The 21146-nt window shown below is 39.0% G+C and overlaps 1 protein-coding gene across 9 annotated transcripts in view; it reads left to right on the top strand.

Moving 5' to 3' along the window:
- ANKS1B (ankyrin repeat and sterile alpha motif domain containing 1B) overlaps positions 1–21146 on the top strand; it is a 499785-nt gene that overhangs the window by 177542 nt on the left and 301097 nt on the right. The gene's annotated exons all lie outside the window — the stretch shown is intronic.

Below are 21146 nucleotides of genomic sequence, written 5' to 3' on the forward strand. Positions count from 1 at the left end.
GAGAAATGTATGACACACAGACACTTCCAATTATATTATTGTTATTTATAGATAAGTAAATATGTAGAATCCATATTGGACTTCATTTGTTACTCTGGCACTTCAGTACCAGTATTTTTACTTGCACAATTGTTACAGTTTAGACAAACTACATTAAATGCATTTTACAAAAATCCTGTATATTGTGCTAGCTAAAATTGCATATTTTGGGCCACAACATAAATGAAATTCCTATCCAGGTGCATAGGAACACCATTCACAATATGCTAGTTTTAATTCCTTAGAGGCAAAATTTCTATCATGCTGAAAAGTGCTTGATTTGTAATCTTGAATCTTGAATCATTGGGCATTATTGATAAAAAGCTGTGGAGCATTTCTCTGGCAAAACAGACCAGCACAATGTGTCGGCTTGGGGGCAGCATGGTGGTGTTTAGATGACGCACACCCCGATGCCGCCCCCAAGCCAGTGTCACATCGCCCATCTGACCACACAGCGGGCAGTGTTGCCACACTCCCATGGCAAGGTGTTTATATGCCACATGAGTGCTGAAAAGCTGGTGCTGCAGCAGAAAAGCTGCCCTTTTTCCACCCTAAAAAGGAGTTGCTGTGGCCCTGATCTGTCTGTTCTGGCCCTCTGTCTACTTTTGCAACTATACATAGGTTCTGAGATCTTCTGGTCTGGCTTTTAGTCACAAAGTCTGGTCCTGTTTCCTAAGTCTTAGGGTAATGGGAGGAATCTCGGTGCAAGACTGCTGCTTTGAAAATAAATTTATTTTCCTCTGTGTTGCCTGTTCCTGCTGCTTTCAAAGGACTGCTGTAGACTCTTTGGGGAGGGGATTGCCTGGCCACCACTTCCTCTCCCTCCTTGCTTTCTCATAGTTTCTGGTACTACACCCAGCACCAGAAGCAGTCAGCACTGGAAAAAAATGACTAAAATAAGTCCCTTATTCCATCCCCCAACCATTTTATATAATCTAAAGAGTAACACCAGTTTTTAATATTGTTCCTGTTTAGTACAATTGATTTAAATTACAGTGTCATATGAATGAATATTTCTATCTTATCTCACAAACATTTCTTTGATAACTGAAGCCACACACAAACTGGCCCATTTAAAGCTTGAATGGATTCCCATTCAAGAAGATTGTCTTTTATTTTTATTTTTATTTCAGTTTCATAATAATGGTGCTGAGTTGCCTAAGCAACCAATGTGCTGGAATGCCTGATAGGGTATATTCTTAATTATACTTATGGTGTTACATTGTGACTGGAGGCATTGTCCTATGCAAATCTCTAACCTCAATAACCATAAAAGTAAACATTTGCTGTTAGATTTTGCCCAGTCAAAAAATGAAAGAAAAAGTATAACATTTATGCTTTAAATGTGTTAGTGATTTTGCTAAGAGTGCAGTATCTATAAGTAAATGTACACATTCAAATTTTACGTGACAGAAGATTTTTACTCTGAGATGTATTAAATTGAATGAGCATCTAATATTTCACAATGCAGTAAATATATGAAAGAGGAATGATAATTGCTGGAACAGCAAACTTGGGTAATACTGGTGTTCAAAGTACCTAAAATATAAATCATGCAAAGTATCTCTTCTATGTAATCAAGAGACAACTAGTACAGTGAGTGAGTGAAGTGACTTGCTTAAGGTCAAACCATGGAAATATAGTGCAATTTCCTGTTGATAATACTATGTTGCCCTTTAGGACAATGAATTATCTTTTTTAATTACTTACACTGAATATTACCAATGGCAAGGGAAGAAGGACATTTATATGCATATGTGCCTTTGGATTTTATTTTGACTAACCATGGGAAAATCCACAGTACTTCCATCTTTATATTATTCCTTGACCTGTGAACTTGGAAAACAGCTTCTCATGCATAGCACTCTCCATCTCCTGTCCTCAGATATGAGGAGCTATCTTATATTAACACATTAGAATTAGTCAATAAGGAAAAATACAAAATAGAATTGAATCAGTAAACAAAATAGAAACAATTGCTTCCCTCATAAATGTACAAATGGAAACACCACTACCTTATTCAAATGGAGAGTGGCCAGCTCTTAGTTCTGACAGCTCCAGCTCTAGCTCTTCCTCTCCTTCTGAATTCATCTAACAAGTACAGCCCCTTCTTTATTTTTCCCCACACACTAGGCCAAGCTAATACTTGTAAAGGCTACATTTGTAAGACTTGAGCAGGACAAATGCTGACCAGAGATCTTCAAGGTCTCTCATTCATAGGGATGTCAAAGTTGATTTGAAGGCAAATAACAATCTCCCTCAATACAGTGTAATGATGTCATCTTCCAGCTACATCTAAAATAGCACAGCCCAGCAAGAGTTTTACAGTTTGGCTTTCTATGTATCTTGAAAAAATTTTCATATTAAAACAACCTCCAGAAAATAAGCCTTGGTACAGACTGGCACCTTGTGCCAGCCTGGGGCTAATTTTAGGGCTCGGGAGAGCAGAGCATCCACACTGCAGTGTCTGGGCGCCATCTTGGCATGTGCTTGTTCAGACAGCACACACGATGATGACGTGCCTTGTGCACCATGTCCAAACAGCATGGTGCACAAAGGACATCACCGCACCGCTCCAAGGCACTAATGGTGCCTCAGCAGCGGCAGAGAAAGGAGCCGCGTTTTGCAGCTCCTTTTTCCAGATGCATTGTTGCCACGCCATTTGGTTGGTGCTGCCACGATCTGGGGGAGCAAGGGGCGACCTTTGTCTGCCCCTTTCCCCCAGACTGTACAGGCCCTTAGTTGTTTATTTGATCAGAATAGTTGCTAGTTGTTTATTTGACAGTAGTTGTTTATAGCTAGTTGTTTATTTGACATTAGCACTGACCTAGGCTGTTTTCACTCTGCACAGTTATAGCACTATGATTCTACTTTGACATGGTTCCACCCTATGGAATCCTGGTGTGCATAGCTTGGTGAGTGCTCTGTTTATTCCAAATACCCCTTCCTTAACTGCAAATCCCAAGATTCCATAGGATGTTGTAAAATGGAATAATAAAGCTATGATAGTACAGTGTGAATGGTCCCTATCTAGATTTTAAAATCTAAATCTGTTATTCATAAATTTCAAGCATTTAAAAAGCTAATTCTGGTTACATTTCATGAAAGGATATGAAAGAATCCTTCTCTTTCCTGACATTCAGAGGAGAACATAGCTATAATGGCACCAGGTCCTCACAAAAGGAAGGTGTCTTTAATCTTGGAGAAAACGAATCAAGAGCAGTTTTTCCAGAATAAATCTGGCAAAAGGAGTTAAAAACCAACAGTGAGAACTGAACATTGGAGGAAGAATGGGGCATTGTGGTGTAAGGCATGGTTCACTGATTAGAGGCGTGAATAGGAGCATTTCTCATTGCAGCATTTTGTTTAAAGTTGAACCACTAGTCTTACGCTTTTCCTGCTAGAAAGTAGTAGTTTTTCAGATGTATTTAATTTATCTTCTTATCTTTTAATCATTACATTGTATGTTTCTATTGATGTTATTGCTGTTTCTATAGGTTGCCCACAATTCATATGTTGATGGAAGGCTACATAAACATGAAACATAAATACAACTACCATACATAGGAGGCACTACCATAATGACTGTGACTGATGGCAGTATACATCAATGCAGCTGCATCGGCCATACTCAGGAACAGATAGCTTTATAAAATTTATCTGGTGACTCTTGTTTATAGAAAGCTAAAATGGTATAGAGAGAAAGTGTGGTGTAGTGGTTTGAACATTGAACTGTGACTCTGAGACCAGGGTTCAGATCTCTGCTCAACCTTGGAAACCCACTGGGTGACCTTGGAAAGTCATCCTCTCTCAGTCTCACAAGAGGCCAAAGGTCAAGTCAAATGCCTTCTGAACTAATTTTACCAAGAAGACTGAGTGATAGGTTCACCTTAGCATTGCCATAAGTCGGAAACAACTTGGAGGCACATGACAATAGCAGCAACTATTGTTTACTGTAGGTTCTGAAGATTTAATTTAGCAGTATGTTCAATAATGTTATTAATGCAAGCAGCCCTTTATTTAAGTGAACCCTTTATTTAAGGTAATGCTGTGAAGTGGGCTTCTCTTATATGTATGTAGACTCATTAATAAGTCACTCTATTTGGGTGTGTATGTTCAGATGCACTTTAATGACTATGTCAAAATATATACAATATTTTGTTAATTCTGGAATTAACAAATTAACAATTCTGGAATTGACATTTTTAGATTTTGGATTTAGCAGATAATACTATAAGCAAGTGCTATGTGGGATAATTATAACAGATAATTACATCTGTGGGACTGACAATGAAATTAATGTTCTTAGTGATTATCATACTATTAACAGTTTTTCACATACCGATTAGATAAATCATTTTGTGCAGCTGGCTATTAAATAGATATAAACGTATTGTATAGAAAATTAGAGAGAACTTTAAAGTAGAGTGATCTAGAAGTAAATATATGGTTTTACAATTGGCAATGGTCCTGTATAAATCTCCCTTCAGATAATCAAGTAGAGATGGTGGGCAGAAATGTATTTTAGTTTGTCATCTCCAAATTTACTTGGAGAAGGTAGGATTGGTTTCACTTATTCATTTGATTACTTCTAGACTAGGTAAAAGGTAAAGGTAAATGACTAGTCGTAACTAACTGTAGGGGACAGTGCTCATCTCCATTTCTAAGCTGAAGAGCCAGCGTTGTCCAAGCACTGCTCTGGGGGTCATGTGGTCAGCATGACTGCACCAAGTACTGTTATCTTCCCACCGAAGTGGTACCTGTTTATCTACTTGCATTTGCATGCTTATGAACTGCTAGGTTGGCAGAAGCTGGGACTTGTGACAGGAGCTCACCTCATCATGCAGCACTAACCCGCCCAGATTCCTTGTGATTGGGCGGGCTATAACTAAATCATCATCATCATCAGGCCTCAAACTGCCAACCTTCCAATCTTCAAATTGTTAGAATTGGTGTCTTAACCACTAAGCCACCACATTATAGGGTACCTTGTTGCAATACAATACACTTTATATAGGACTGCCTTTGAGAACGATCTCAAAGATTCAATTTGTGCTAAATATGAGGCCAGAAAGTTGTCCATCATTCAAAGGATGGCATAGAGCACCTTTTAAAAGGACATTTTTCACTCGGTGATTGCAACAACATATTTGTCCTTTGTTCTTTTGGATACATATGTGCTTTGTTGCTTAGAGTCCCATTCCATCTCCTTTAGAAGTCTGTATAGAGTGGCAGAAAATTCCGAAAGCTGGAAAATTGACAGCACTAGTAGAGAAGAGTGTTCTATTTAAGTGTCACAAAATCACCATGAATTGGAGTGAAACATACAAAAACCTAAGAAGGAAAAAACACAGATGAACAAAAATACTATATGACAGGCCTGTCCTGCAGCCCTTGCCTAACACTGTTAGTCAATAGTGTGTATTAGATCTTGGAAATGTTACTTTATTTTGAACCATACCTTTCAGAACTCCCCAGCTGGCTGTGGAATTCTAGAAGCTGTAATCCAAAAAAAGGGGGGCAAATGTTAAAGTTCTGATACCGAGTGCGTCAGATCCTAGAACAAACAAAATCAAAATTTCTATACAACAAAGGAAAGAACTGTACCTTAAGCAGATGAAAATTGTTGCTATGATATTATACTTTTAGTAATATCATTTTATATTACCTTGACCAGGCTTGTGATGGTCAAAGTCTTGGTACCTATTATACAGCTGTGTCTACAGCCAGCCCACTTTCCTTCCCTACAGATCTTTCCCTTTCTCTATTTGATCCTGCCTCCTTCTTTTCCCACAACTTGGTTTAAGAGCAGGTGAGGAAGGTTTTCTGGCCCCACCATCCCAGTTTTAAAGCCAAGGCTTGGCTCCAAAGTATGTGTGTGTATGAGATAATTTGCACTGAAATGAGAAGGAAATCTGATTGTGTAGACTGCACTTCCTTTTAGCACCATATTCAAATGGAAACTGTCACGATTCAGCCCCGTTGAGCTACACCAAACAGTATTTTAAACAATGGCCTGGCTTTTAAAAAGAGCAAATCACGTTGGAATAAGGAGCAGGGATCACTTTTTGACACTTCAGAAAATTTCAGCTACCTGCTAGGAATGCTTTATCTCGAGAACCTATATTGTGCAGAGTATACTTGATGCTCCATGAGTCCCCCTTCCAACTCCATGATTCTTTGGTTTGAGTGTTGGACCAGGAGACCAAATCCTTCCTGACTTGTTGAAATCCACTGGGTGACCTTGAGCCAATTACATTCTCTCAGCCTTAGAGAGTGACAGTGACAATGACAACCCTTTTCTAAATAAACATTTCTAAGAAAATTCTAAGATAGGGTTGCTGTAAGTGGGAATTAACTTGAGGGAACATAACAACAAGCTAAAAAAACAAAACAAGCTTTTGGAACAATCCCCTCCATTCAGTGATATGTTATATTCCCATCTTGCTTTGCAGAAGAAGAAAGAATATGTTAAGGAAGCAGATTGCATTCCTTTCAGAGCTATTGCTTCGGAAGCTTTTACAAAACTATAGTACATTTGACTCATGCTTCTACAGGCGTTGAATTAGTGATGTATGATAGACTATGAAGAACTACAGGAAACAAACATTGTATTGCTACCTTTTCTTATCTCTTTCTGTTTGTTCTTCCCTCACCCCTAATACCCCGGTATTTCTTTCTTCTACCCCCACCGTATTCATCTTTGTTTGCCAGTTTCTTCCTTCACCATTTTTGCTTCTTTTGATGAGAAGTGGGATCAGAGGATGAAAATATACTTCCTTAAAACCATTGTGAAAGTGAATGGAGTTTTACTTTCTCCCCAAGTTCACATGTATCTGGCAGTCCATATGTTTTTGGTTTATTTTTATTAATATTTTTCAGATTACAGAGGTACAAATGCATTTTTTTAATCTTAAAAAGGGAGAAAGAAAACAGTCAGTTAATTTACTGTGATGAGATCCCCAAACTTCTTGGGCCACTAGGCATATTGAGAATTTTGAGAAAGTGTCATGAGTCTGCCTATCTGTTCTTATGAAATCCATCGTAGTCTGAAGCAGTAGTAAATTCTTGTGTCTTTTTTTTTAGTTTCATACATGAATGAAAACATTTCTGTGTAGTGATGCAAATTCTCAATATTTAATCTTTGTATGCAAGGATTATGTTGTTTTTGTTATATTTATTTGTATCCCACCCCTCTCTAGAGACTGAATTTAAGGTGACTTGAGACATTGGTGACTTAAGAAGGCTTGAGTGGCTTAAGGCTGCTTGATCCATCCTACATCATTAAGTCCATGCCTGCAAGAAGGAATAATTTATGAAAGTTTTCTCCCTGCTAGAGGAGAAAATGAGTATTCTTCTGCTGTCTTCCTCCATAGTCAAATATTCGAACATGCAGAGAAATTAGTCTGCACGGAAATAAACATGAGTTTTTCTGCACAGGAAACACAAAGAAACCCACATTCTTTTCCTGCAAGATCTTTCCTCTGCAATACTCCAAGACATTGAATACCAGGATGAAATTGTGCAAAATGCTCATTGGTCTATTATTATTATTCCTGATGTGTTTCCCAACCAATTTTCAAACTGGGAATAAATAATTACAAATATTCTTTTCACCCCTATTTCTGTGTTTAACTGTATTCTGTGTCATTAAAAGTGGGATAAAGAGAAGACTGTGTTTCTCAGTGCTGCTATATTCCTGCATTTACCTCAGAAGAGTTTTGCCTATGCAGTTGGCCCTCTGTATCCATGAATTCTGCAGCCATGGATGGCACCATCTACAGCTTGAAAAATATTTTTAAAAGAATTCTAAAAGGCAAACTTACATCCTTTGTAGGAAAACGTGAAGGAGTCATGTTGCATGCATGTTGAAAAGTAATTCTTTCTAACATGTCCTACCATCTCTTATAAGCCCAAAGTTATAGCAGGTGATATTTTAGGCTTTGCACAACTCTATGTTGCCAGGTTGTTATTTGTATGCTACTCCTTCTCCATTGAAATGAGGCTGGCAGGTGTGGATGGAAATTACCCCATTTTATCCTACTAATATCTCTCGCCTACAACAAAGACCTTTACCATTTATAGATCAAGAAATTCCAGATTTTCAAGCTGGGTTCAGGAAAAGAAGGGGCACTAGGGATAATATTGCAAATATATGTTGAATGATACAGTACACCAAATAATTTTGTAGGAAAATCAGCCTGTGCTTTCTAGATTACATCAAAACCTTTGACTGTATAAATCATGAAAACTTACGGATTTCAACAATGAAAGCTCCCCCCTCCCCCCCCCCCCCAAGTAGCCACAGGGATGATTGTGGTAGTCGTGAGCTACTAAAAAGACAAATAAATGGGTTCTAGAGCAAATCAAGCCTGAACTCTACATAGAATTTAAGATGACTCAACTGAGAATTCATGGATACAGAAGGCCAGCCGTATAGGCAACTGTAGGCCATATCATGAGCAGAAAAGACAATAACATTTGGTAATGTGGAGGGCAGTAGGGAAAAGGAAGACCACATTCCAGATTGATAGACTCAATCAAGGAAGCCACTGTCCTGAGTCTGTAAGACATGAGCAGGGCTGCTGAGTATAGTCTAATTTGGAGGTCTCTTATTCATAGGGTTGCCATATGGTGAAGTCATCTTGATTACATTTAATAACAACAGCTAACCCTGTAGGAGTAAGCTAGACTGATGCCCTTTCTGCACGGACCAAATAAAACAGCCTCCTGCATCTTCTTGGTGGACAGACTGGACAACATCCAGCCCATTTAGCATCAGTACTAGGGTATACTCTTCTTAAAATGGATTTTGAAAACGTACTATTTGCTCCTCATCTTCTCAGAACATCCAGAACCCTCTGTTCCAATTCTAGGTGATTATTTAAAATGCGTATTGCTAAGCCACCCAGTTCATCCACCACTGCCACCAGTCACTTGCTCTGAGGTCAGAACAAGGTGCTCTGCCATGTGATCATCAGTGGGTGCCTTGTTCTAACCTCAGAGTGAAGCGACCAGCGGTAGCTATGGACACGCTGGGCAGCTCAGCAAAATGCGTGTGCAGTCAGCTGCCCAGCATTTGAACGGAGGGCCTTTGTAACCGGGGAGGGTTGGGCAGCTCCAGGACCAGAATACTCTGGGATACCCCAGTCAATGCAAACAGGACCTTAGAGAGTTACTTTCCCATGGTCAGACAATGAATATTATTACTGATTCCATCTTTTGACACCTCAGAAAGTGTCAGCTAACTGCTGGGAATGCTTTCACTTTAAATCCTACATTGTGCAGAGTATTGAACTTGATGACCCATGAGTCCCCTTCCAACTCTATGGTTCCGGTTTTCCCAAGCCAAAATCCAATATACTGACCTAGATTCCCCTTTATCAACTCACTATTCTAAAAATGTCAGTTTATCCTAAGAAAATAAGTAGTGTGCTATCTACCGCTATTTGTGTGTATATGTGTGGGTGGGTATGTTAATAATGAGCACCATATCTTTTCATTCTAATATTCATTTACCATTTCAGTATTATTGATTTATACATGAGACATACATGAAGGTTCTTTACTTTGGAAGAATTATCAAATGCAAGGCCATAAAAGGTATCCCAAAAGATTTAGTGTTGTAGCTAGTATGTGGTTACAAACAGTATGCCTTTGTAATTTATTTGGTATAGCAATTGCTTGTTCTCTATTGAGGAATAAATTCTATATAAATATATATCACAACTTCTGAAATGCAATAGTATGCTTTCCGTTTTTGACAGATTGTTACTTTCACACAATCTGTCTTGCCTGCTCTGCTTGGTTGGGGATGGTATGCAGGCTGTAATAGCTATAAAGCATCACAGCTAAACTTATACAGAAGTAGTGATCTTCTTTATATTAACTTGGGTCCTTGCCAGATAACTTTCCTGTATATCTGGTTGTGTTGAATTAGGCCCAACTACAGAAAATAAAATTTTGATTAATCTTCAACTGCAATTGTATACACACTTGCCTGGGGAAGGCCACATTGATCACAGTAGGACTTATTCTGAGTCATAGGCATGGATTGTATGAATAGATTACATTAAACAAAGGGCAAGGGAATATGTTTCTAGTCAGGGGGTCATTGAAAGTGTGTGTTAAAATATCCTTTGTGATATTCTGTAAGCTAAGAGATGGGACTGAATGAGACTTCAGTAGAACTCGATGCCTTCTTCTGAATAAATATTTATCACTTCATTATCAAGCAGGAACAAAATAAACAAGGCACATTTTAATAGATTTGCTTGAATTATACAGACAAGTAACTGATCCTAGCTTTCTTTGAGGCAGACTATTCAGTAGTGGAGATAACTGTCTGAGATTCAGGGGCTGCACATGCCTCTTGCTGGAGCTTGGAGGGTAGTGAACATCTTCCTCAAGTCCAACCCAATTTTTTCTTTGTTTTAAAATGTATTTTAACTTAAAATGCCCCTACCCCTTAGATGGCATAGCAGGCAGTTTCACTGTGTTTTTTGCTCCCACTCGAGAAGTTTTAGGTCCAGGAGATAACTTTTTTTGAATCTAGGAACTGAAGTGGCAGTCACTTCTGGTTTTGAAAAAGGGATCTTGTGGTCTGTTTACACATTGCCTCCATGCTCCCAGAAGACGTTAAGGGCAATTTGGATATTTTAGGGTGTGTGGAGGTCCTTAGGGTCTATAAAACAGCAATACACAACCACATGTGGTCTGTAGGCTACAGTACATCTTCACACATCTGCTCTGTAATCTCATATTAGTACAGATTTTTACCATGTTTCAGTTCATGGTTCTCTCTGCTTTCTACTCACTGTGTTGGTCTTAAGGCTTTTGGTTATGTAGCTTTCTTTCTAAATGGGTAGTCATTCCATGGACAGTTTGGGAGGAGTTCTGGTAGTCATATTGTTATTGTTCTTATTGTTGTTATTTACCCTCCTTTTCCTCCAAAATTGGGACTCAAGGCAGCTTGCAATTTAAAACAAGAACAATGCTGCTAAAACACTTAAAACAATTTTAACACAACACTTTAAATTATAAAAAGTAGTTTAAATTGTAAAGGATTTAAAAACATTTCACTTTAAAACCAAGGTCATACCGGCTTCAATTCTTTTTCCTTTGGCCTCATTCACCCTACATAATAAACCGATTTTTTGTTGGCTTGTTTTGAATCGATGGAGCAATTCAACACTGAATAGATGTTCAGACTTTGTTTGCTGCGATCGAACCTGCTCATTTCAATTTAATCCACTTCACATTCACATTAACAACTGGATATTAAAAAGGGATTCTAAAATGTGTGATGTCACAGGGATGATCACGTCACAAGGAACCGAAACCAATCAACAATGTGTTTGCACTTGAATTGAATCATTAAAAAAGATGCAGTAAATGCCTTGGATTTGTAAGAACTGGGTTTAGCATTGCCCCCCCTGTAAACCATGTCGGAGAAATTTGGCGCCAGTCTGAACAAGGGCGCTTTAAAGTGGTTTAAACAGGTTTGAAAAACAGTTCATTATGTAGTGTGAATGAGGCTTCTGTTGTGCAAGGGGACCTTATATTCCAGCAGCTAGGATTGCATCTACACAGTGGAAATCATGCAGTTGGTCACCACTTTAACTGCTATGGCTCCATCTTGAAACATCCTGGGATTTGTAGTTTTGTGAGGCACCAGCTCTTTGGCAGAGAACAATAAAGACCTTGTAAAATTATAAATCCTAGGATTCCATAGGAAACTGCATTATTTCTACAGTGTAGATGCACCTGGGAGGTATAAGTTAAGTTGATGCTGCGAACAGTCTGAATTTATTTTTCTTTTCTTTTTTAGAAGAGCATGAAAGAGCAAATTTCTGAGGCTTCTGAACTTCATATGTGGAAAGGTGAATTTATTTCAGTGCCTATTTGTTTGTGGCCTTGACCATACAAGGTTGCCTCATCCCATTGGGTCTATCTAGTTCAGTGCTATGCGGTGTTAAGTATCAGTGGACCCTTTTGGTCTCACACGAGATCTTTTTATGAGCTCTAATGTCTTTAAGTAAAGATTCCAAGACATGAATCTGGAGCCTTTTTGCACATGCTTCAGTTTCTTTCTTAATTAGTCCATGTTTTCTCATGCTTGTGTGACCTTGTGCTTGATATTTTAATATAAAGGTCATTGAATGAATGTTCAAAATATCACAGATAGCTGTGGACTGCCAAGTAGTTACTTACTGTGCTTAATGCAAAATGTACAGCCTGCTATCTACTTCAGTTGTTTGGAAGAAAGATCTTAATTACTTTACCTGTTATATTAATGGAAAGCTTTGTTCTCTGAATTTTTATGGCACCTGAGTATTATGTTTTCATTCAACTGAATTAGAAGGAGCTAATTGCGTACTTGTTCAAATTACCAGCTTGTGAAGTTAGTTTTGTACTTAGAAGGATATGTAGATTAATATATGTAGATTTGAAAATCCATGTATTCTACTTAAAACCACTTTTAAATAAAGATGTTTAATGAGGTACACATTTCTTGGCTCTGAAAATGGACCCTGGCAATCAATGCTCACTTCAGAGATGGGGTAAGCATTCTGAATTTTGCAAGGTGCCTCCCACTGCTCAAATTTTAATCTAGATCAGGCAAGAATCACCCATCCTTGAGCTTCCAAACCACTCTCCTTTTTCTCACTAGATTTCCTACTGCTGCTGTTTGGCTCTCTCACTTTGGTGGGAAGAGGGCAGAGTAAGCTTCCTGCAGTTTGCAGCTAGGGTTGCAAGGGAGGAAGGATGCTTGCAGATGTATGAGAGGGTCAGGAGTTTCATGGAGTGATTTGACAAGAGATATCATCCTATTGTACCCACAGCTGGTGAGGTCACAGAGTCCCATATGAGCTGAATTGATTCACAATAAGCCAAGCTATTATCCAATTTAGAGGGAAACAGTTTTATTTATTCAAAACCATTCTGACTGCTATAAAACTACAAAATGGAAAATATGGTTGATTAGCACACTGACAATTTTGGATCAGCAGACTGACAACCCCTTCTTGGGGGTTCATATATACTTTATATTATATTGTTGTTGTGTCTTCTAATTTACTCTCACTTATGGCGCCTCCTTCATGGGATTTCTTTGAAAGATTTATACAGAGGAATTTTGCCTTTGCCTTTGATTTCCTCAGAGGCTTAGAGATTGCAACTTGTTCAAGGTCACCCAGTGGATTTTAATGGCTGAACACGTATTTGAATTCTGCCCTCCCAAAGTCCTAGTCCAATATTTAAACTATTGCATCAAGCTGGTGCTCCTGTATTGTTTTTCTGTGGATAAAATATTCTAAAATGACTGCATTCATAACCATCTTTTCACTGGTAAACACTCATCTGAACTCTGCCCTGAAGTGACAGTTATATATAAAGTAACCAGTCTGCTAATTTTTAGGTACTGTTGATTTTGTTCTTCCTGTTATTCTTTGTGCTTCACCCATTATTAGTTTTTGTTTCTTTGGTGGCGACATTTAGGAAGACTTGATTTTATATGGCTGGAAAAGCTGTGTAAAGACTGTTTACTATGAGTTGCCCAACAAGTTTTTTTTCAACAGAAGACGACGTAACACTTCCAAAATACCATATTAAATTTGCTTCAGTTTCCACAACTAGTTTGTCATGTAACCTGGGTAATGGCTTTTCACTAGACATAAGCCCAGGCCCACTATACTTTGAAGACACATTTGTACAGTTAGATTTCATGCAGACTTTTTTTTCAAGACACAGAGAAGACTCCTTGCATATGTTATTAAACAGATGACTAAGATGTATCTAATGCTGTATGGTGAACCCATAATTTCCATTAAAATCAAACTCCCCATATGGTTATCTACTCTCACCTTCACAAAAAGGAAGAAAATAACAAACAAATAAAGGTTTGTTTCTAGTTCCAGGCACCACATTTCAAAAAGGATGTTGACAAGCTGGAGCGTGTACTGAGAAGGATGACCAAAATGGTGAAGGGTCTGGAAAGCACACCCTATGAGGAGAGACTTAGGGAGCTGAGTACGTTTAACCTGGAGATGAGATAGTTGAGAGGTCATATGATAGCCCTGTGTAAATATTTGAAGGGGTGTCATATTGAGGCTGGAGGAGGCTTGTTTTCTGTTGCTCCAGAGACTAGGACCTGGAACAATGGATGCAAGCTACAGGAAAAGAGATTCCACCTAAACATTAGGAGGAACTTCCTGACAGTAAGAGCTGTTTGACAATGAAACACACTCCCTTGGAGAATGGTAGATTCTCCTTCTTTGGGTGGTTTTAAAAAGAAGAGGTGCTTTAATCCTGTGTTTCTGCATGGCAGGGGGTTGAACTGGATGGCTCTTGGGGACTCTTCCAACTCTATGGTTCTATGATTCTAAAGAAATCCATGAGTTTTAATTAGTATATCACCATGATTTTTGTGACCTATGTTACTGACAGTTATTTATTATGATTAATGTCTAAAATAATCAATGTGAAATTCAGAACTGTACTTACGACAGGTGAAATTAAATGGACTGCTTGAAAGGAAGGTCACTATTAAGACTAGGCTGCATACAGCTATAATTAATGGTAGACAGACTATGCAGTGAAACTAATGACCTAGTGCATTGTATCTAACTGACAAACAATCAACTGTCTGGCAACTATAAAATGAGTGTGACAAAAGCATTTCAAAGTACTGGAATTAAAAACTGATTTAATGGAACTTTGGAGAGGGAGGAAATAATGTCTGCTACACCAATTTACAAATAAATTAATTTTTCATTGTTTAGAATTTTAAATGAAAACTTAAATGTTGCAGCTGGGATCCAAAAGGTCACATACCAGCTTAGCCTGGAGCATCAGCTCTGCCCTTTCTTGATGATGTCAGACTTGCCAAGAGGTTAAATGCTTTGTTACATCTAGTTTGGATTATTGTAATGCATTCTGCCTGGACTACCATTGAAGAGTTTTCAAAAACTGCAGTTGGTCCAGAGTGTAACATCAAGAATTATGGTGGGTTCTTACTTGCAGGATCATATCACATCTATACCACAAATGTAGTTTTTAGGTTGCAGCAGTAATTGAACTGTCAAGATTGTGGCAAAAAAAAATCCTGGCACTCATATTGTAGAATAAAATGTCACACTTTATCTATAATATTTAAAAATACAAATGTTCTGTTTATCATTTTACACTCTTATCTTTTTTCATCCTTTCCCATCCTTTTCTTTAATGCCACAAAAATTATATTAGGGAGATGGAACACAAAGACATCCTATTTCCCTTTTTACTAGTCAAAATGTGTTTTCATTGACTATGAAAAATTGACATTAGATTTTTGTTTGGGCAAATGTCATTTGGAAACTTTTAAACAAATGTAATTTTTCTTCTGAGTCCAATTGCTGTTGAGTTGTGTAAATTAAGTTAATTTAACTTCTTTAATTTAAAATTAAGACGTGAACTGTGACTGTGACAGATGAACAAAACTTCAAGTTGGATTTGATGGTGAAAAGTCTACTCATTTGAAAATTGGACAGTGCATTACTAAACAAATATGGGGTTAGTTTCTAATTTCCTAGTAATCAGAAAAGGAAATCAGTAATATCTGAAGTTGGGTTAGGGGCAGAACAGATAAAGTCACAAAGCTGAAGTTGCAAGAATGCTTGGTAAGATGACAGTCCCCTTTAAGTAGATGTGTTCAGGTACCAGGGATGCAGTGGGCCCTTGGTATTCACTGGGATTTGGTTCCAGGAGCCCCCCCCCCCTCCCATGGATACCAAAATCCATGGGTGCTTATGCCCCAGTAAATATAGTGGCATAGTAAAATGATGTCCCTTATACAAAATGGCAAAATCAGGGGTTTTGCTTTTCGGAATTTATATTTTAAAAATATATATATTTTCAAGCTGTGGATTGTTGAATCTGTGGATAAAGGATCCATGGATATGGAGAGCTGACTAATTTGTTTAGCAATTTGTTTCAACCCAATGATTTGCCAATTGAAACATTAATAATATTGTGTTTGTATTTAAAATTATCATTAATCCAGTCAACAGATACTAAATAATCAGTCCTGCTACATGTTTAATGTTTCAGAGAAATTTGTCAGAGGAAGCCAATCATCTTTGTTTCACCGAAAGTAACTGAACAATCATCTTTCTTTTTCAAGTTGGACACTCTCAGTCAATGTAAAGGGAAATGGGAATCATGATAGGTTGGAATCCTGTTTCAGTTTATACTTAACCAAGTACTTAACTAAGTAACTTCTCCTGTCCCTTCAAACCTGATGGAAACATCATTCAACTGTGCTCTTTTATTGGCAGAATGGACCACCTTTATTTCTGTCCTCTAGGATATTGGCTACTATCCCCATTTGGTATCATCTGCAGATTTGATAAGCCTATCTTCTATTTCATCATCTAAGTCATTTATAAAGATATTAAACAACACCAGGCTCTGGACAGAACCGTAAAGCATCCCATTAGGACAAAGGGGAAAGTGAGAGGAGCATAGAGAAATTGAGATATTTTAAAAGCAGCTGGACAGATGGAAGATATGACTGACTGTCATTTAGGCCTCAGTAAATTTGGATGTTCCATCTGCAGGCAAGGGGATAAATTATTCTAATCCAGGGTTGTCTAGTTGTGGTCCACCAGATTTTATTGGACTGCAAATCCCAGAAGCCCTAACCACTATGGCCAAGATATGTGAGGTATTGTAGGACTCACACAATATCTGAATTTGATAGGCCCTGAATTTGATAGGCCCAATAGGTTGAACTGTCATCAACATATTGTAAATATGGGAAGATCCTAGTCTTCATCTGGGTGTTATTGTTTTCAAAGTCTCTTTTTATCTTAATTGTCGTACTTAAACTGAATTCAGAATCTCTTAGGTTTCTTTTCTTCTGGTATATTACTCCACTACAGTGCTCCCGTGTCATATGCGGGCGTGCTTTTATGTGGCTTTCAGCATATGCTGAAAACCGCACGGGGAGAAGGGGTGGCACGTCCCACAGGGACTAATGTGGCATGTGCCTGTGGCGCGCATGCACTGCCGTGCCACCATGTGCACAAGCCCCATTCATTTAAATGGGGCTTGAGCATAAGTGGTATTTGCTTTGTACGGGGAAGTCTGGAATGGATCCCCCAAGTAAAGCAAGGGTGCACTGTACTTTATTTTTGGTAATCTTTGGTCTTCTTTTGCAGCCATTATGATAGGCTATCAAAATATATATGGATACATTACACTCATGTATTGCTAGAAGAGATTTGATTTTTTTCCTATAGTCTAGGTATGTTTTCTTTCTTTCATTCATTTGTTTTGCAGTGTTTCTTATTTAGAAAGCTGGTATCCATCTCTTTTAGTGATTTCACACTATTCCAAATGAACTGAAAATGAACAATTGAAACCAATCACAAAATACTATGAAACTGCATAAAATACAATAAAATTACAGATAAAATAAAAACAGACAGACAGCACAATATGCATTAGTTAAATTAAAGCAGCAAATGCTTGCCATACATTGGAATGCTGTCAGAGAAGGTGTTACTAAATACCCTTGACTAGATACTTCTTTTTTTCCTGTAAACATAGAGGGAGAAAAACATCAGAGACTTGCTAACTGCTCTGCAGTTCTCCCCATTGTTGACTGTCAGGCATTACAGAGATTATACCGCAATTATTGCTGATGCTACATTTATAGATTGGTATTCCAGATATGTATCACTAAAATTTCTTCCTGGATCAAAGACAGAGAGAATTTAAATAGATTAGTAGCACAGGTGTCATACTGTGCTTGTTACCATAGCTATGGCACACGTTTCAAGCAGTTGATTTTATTCTACACTAGGATTTCTTGCTATGGCAACTGCAGTGCTTATTATTGATATAAAGTGTTAGCAATAATTGATTCACTACATGTTAAGACATTTTTCTACAAATATTATTCATCTAAAGATTTATTTATTATCGATTGTAACAGTAAGGAAAGTGACAATATTTAATATAATTTTTAGTATTTTAGTATTTGATTCAACCATGTCTTGTAGTTTATTCAAATATGCAACTGTGTTTAATGTGGCTATGTGTGGGTCATATTCATAAGTAGGGATTTTGGTCTGATGCAACACATGCACTCTGGAAAATGGAATACAAACAAACCTCACATATCTTGCAAACCATTTTGTTTGTATTTGAGATACCTGCAAAATTGCAATTCATTGATAGGTGGCAATAGGAAAACAAAAGCTGCTACTATTTGATGAGCAAAATATATCATGGAGCATGTGTTACATGTTGCCACAGACCTTTTCATTATTAAAAATCCTAAAACAAGGAGAGTCGAAAACATCTGGGTTTAGAACAAGTGATAATTTCAGATATGCTTAAGCAGGGAAATATGTTTCAGGTTTGTTTGGGTTTTTTTGTTCCAAGCTATTTATTTTTAAAATAAACCAGTTAAATAGGGCAGGAGCACATTGAAGTGTTTTCCGATTGAGAAAATATCTTCCTTTAAAAGTGGTTTATTTTAGATTCAGGCTTAACTGTCTTTATAGTGGGTCAGAGCCAGGAAGGCACTGATTTAACATGCATCTGATGTGCTAAATGTGGCTGCCGGCCTCGGCAGGGATGGCCTGGTTGCCGCTGGGGGAGGCCCCGCGACGAGTGCGAGCCTCTCCCGGCTCGAGCGGCCCCAGAAGCCTCGGCACTGGGCCACTCAAGCCGCGATTGGCTCCTTCGAGGGGGCGGGAGGCAGGACTTCTGCCCGCACTGCTGGGACTACAGGTCCCAGGGGGCCCCGCGGGCAGAAGTGCCTGCTGATTGGGCGGCATCATCAGCTGGCGCCGCCCGGGATTGGTGGGGAGGCCGGGAGGCAGGCCTTGCCGCTCTTTCCCGGCCTCCCATTGGTCTGAGGGCCTACAAAAGGCCCATGAGGCGCTTGAGCCGGCACCACTTCAGCTCTGCTTACCCACCCACCCTCCCTCTGTGGGTCTGGGTTGTTGTCACAACTTTGTGTGGCAGTTGCATAGGTCTTGGATCTGGTGGGGGTGATTTCCAGGGCTGCGTAGCGCTGGATCGGCAGTCCATTTGGACATGGGGGTGCTGCGAGCGATGCAGTGTTGCTATTGCGGGGGCAGCACCAGCACAGTGTCCCTCATTGACAAGGGATAGTTATGCATTGATGCGCATTGCGGATATGCGATCAATCGCTTGAACGATCTATGGAGTGCGAGCGATAACCGATTATCCCTTACCATCCCGAAGCTTGGTCGTGACCAAGCAATTTGGTTCATCCACTCAGCACTGGGCTGATGGATGACAGATCCAGACATCATGCATTGGAGCCAAACCTACATCTCATGTTTTCGTCTACCTTTTGTTATGCTAATAAAGTTGTGGCCTTTACCTCCAAAATGCTGTTATCATTGTGTCCGTGGCGGCGTCTCTCTTAGGCAAGTTTGTTTATTAAGTTTATTAATATATATATGTCTTTCCTTATAGCCTAAGATGTCTGAGTGTCTTACAATGGAATTGGTTTATTTTTTCCCAAAAATATTAACATTTAAAACAATAAAAAATAAATATTTTAATAGTAGATTAAACTACCTTTTTAAAAAGTTAATATAGTTCAAAACCATGTAAGTGTGCAGATTTGTACAAAATCATTAGTCCGCAAAGGCCTTAAAATGTTTTAACTTGGTTTTAGAATGAAACTAAAACCAGGTTTGATAGCTCCAAGGGGAGGGCATCCCACAACCAGAGGGCAACAATAGGCTTTCTTCCGTGCTCTCACACAGTGCTTTATTTTCACTGGTGGATCACAGAGATTGTGTGTTAGTTATTAATCAATATGAAAAGCAAGCCAGCAAACCATACAGCTACAATGAATTTGTTTTTTTTAGACACTGCCAAAGAACAAAATTCTGTTATGGACAGATCATTTCAAATTTGCTACAAAGGCAGACAAATATCATTTGCACATAATTATTCTGGGAAAATACAATAACAAAGCCATAGGAGAATAGTGGCCTATATTAGTGGCTCATTCTTTCATCTGCCTTGACCCTGAGCAGACAGACCAGGAAATTACCATCTAAACCTGGGCTATTCTGGCCTGGGTCCCAACCTGGATTGGTCGCTGGGCTGGCATGGGGACAGTCCAGTTTTTATTTGCACACCCATCTCTCTGCTGTGAACCCACTGCTGCTGCACACCCCTTACCTCAGGATGCTGTTGCCACTAGTGAGAAAACCCCTATTCCCATGTCTGACATGGAAATAGAGTACATGTCTGCACCCAAGTTTCTACTTCACATTCAGTAATGGGGGTCTCCTTACTAGTGGCAATGGTAAACAGAGGTAAGGAGCACACGGGGGCATCTGATCTGCTGGGGTTTGTTGCACAGTTTCCATGAAACTCTGCAAGAAATGGCGGGTCATTTTGACTTGCGCTGAGGCCCCTTTGATCCAGAACCAGCCCAGATCTGCATCCAGTCTACCAGATTGTGGCCTGATGCTAATGGTCTGTGTGAAGACACACCCAACTAAAGGTGGTGGCACGTTTGGGTGTGCAACGCCGGTACCCTGGTGAGATCAAACTCTTCTACCCAAAAAAGGCTCTGAAGCTGAATGTAAAGTTTAAAAGGGGGGAAATTTAATTTAAAGGACAAAATAAAGAGTTTTCTCCTCCCTAGCTCTAAACAAAAGGTACTTTACAGTTGCAGCAATCTTCAGGTTGTCATCTTTCTGGGTCTGATGGTTTGCTCTCCTCACTCAATGGAGCTGGTGCAGGGTCTTTCAGCTCCTGGATTCCTCTATTTTCTTGCTGATGGTAACTAATTCGGCTGAGGTGTAAGAAATGCCCTTTCCAGCTGTCTGGGCCTGTTTGCCACCAAAGACAGCTCTCTGCTTGCTCTCAGCAAAGACTGCTCCCAACTAAAAACCTCTAGCTACAGCAGAGCATGCTGGGCAAGGGCAAACCAAACCTGGAAATAATGCAGGGGAATCCTACAGCTCCTCCCACAAACTAATACAATGACCTTTCTACACTAAAATAATCTAAGGCCTGAACCAATGTGAAAGAAAATGCAGGGGAAAGTTTCAATCAGT

Source organism: Sceloporus occidentalis, unplaced genomic scaffold, assembly GCF_023333645.1.
Source record: "Sceloporus occidentalis isolate IW3139 unplaced genomic scaffold, rSceOcc1.0.p SCAF_5, whole genome shotgun sequence".
NCBI classification, from domain to species: domain Eukaryota; kingdom Metazoa; phylum Chordata; class Lepidosauria; order Squamata; family Phrynosomatidae; genus Sceloporus; species Sceloporus occidentalis.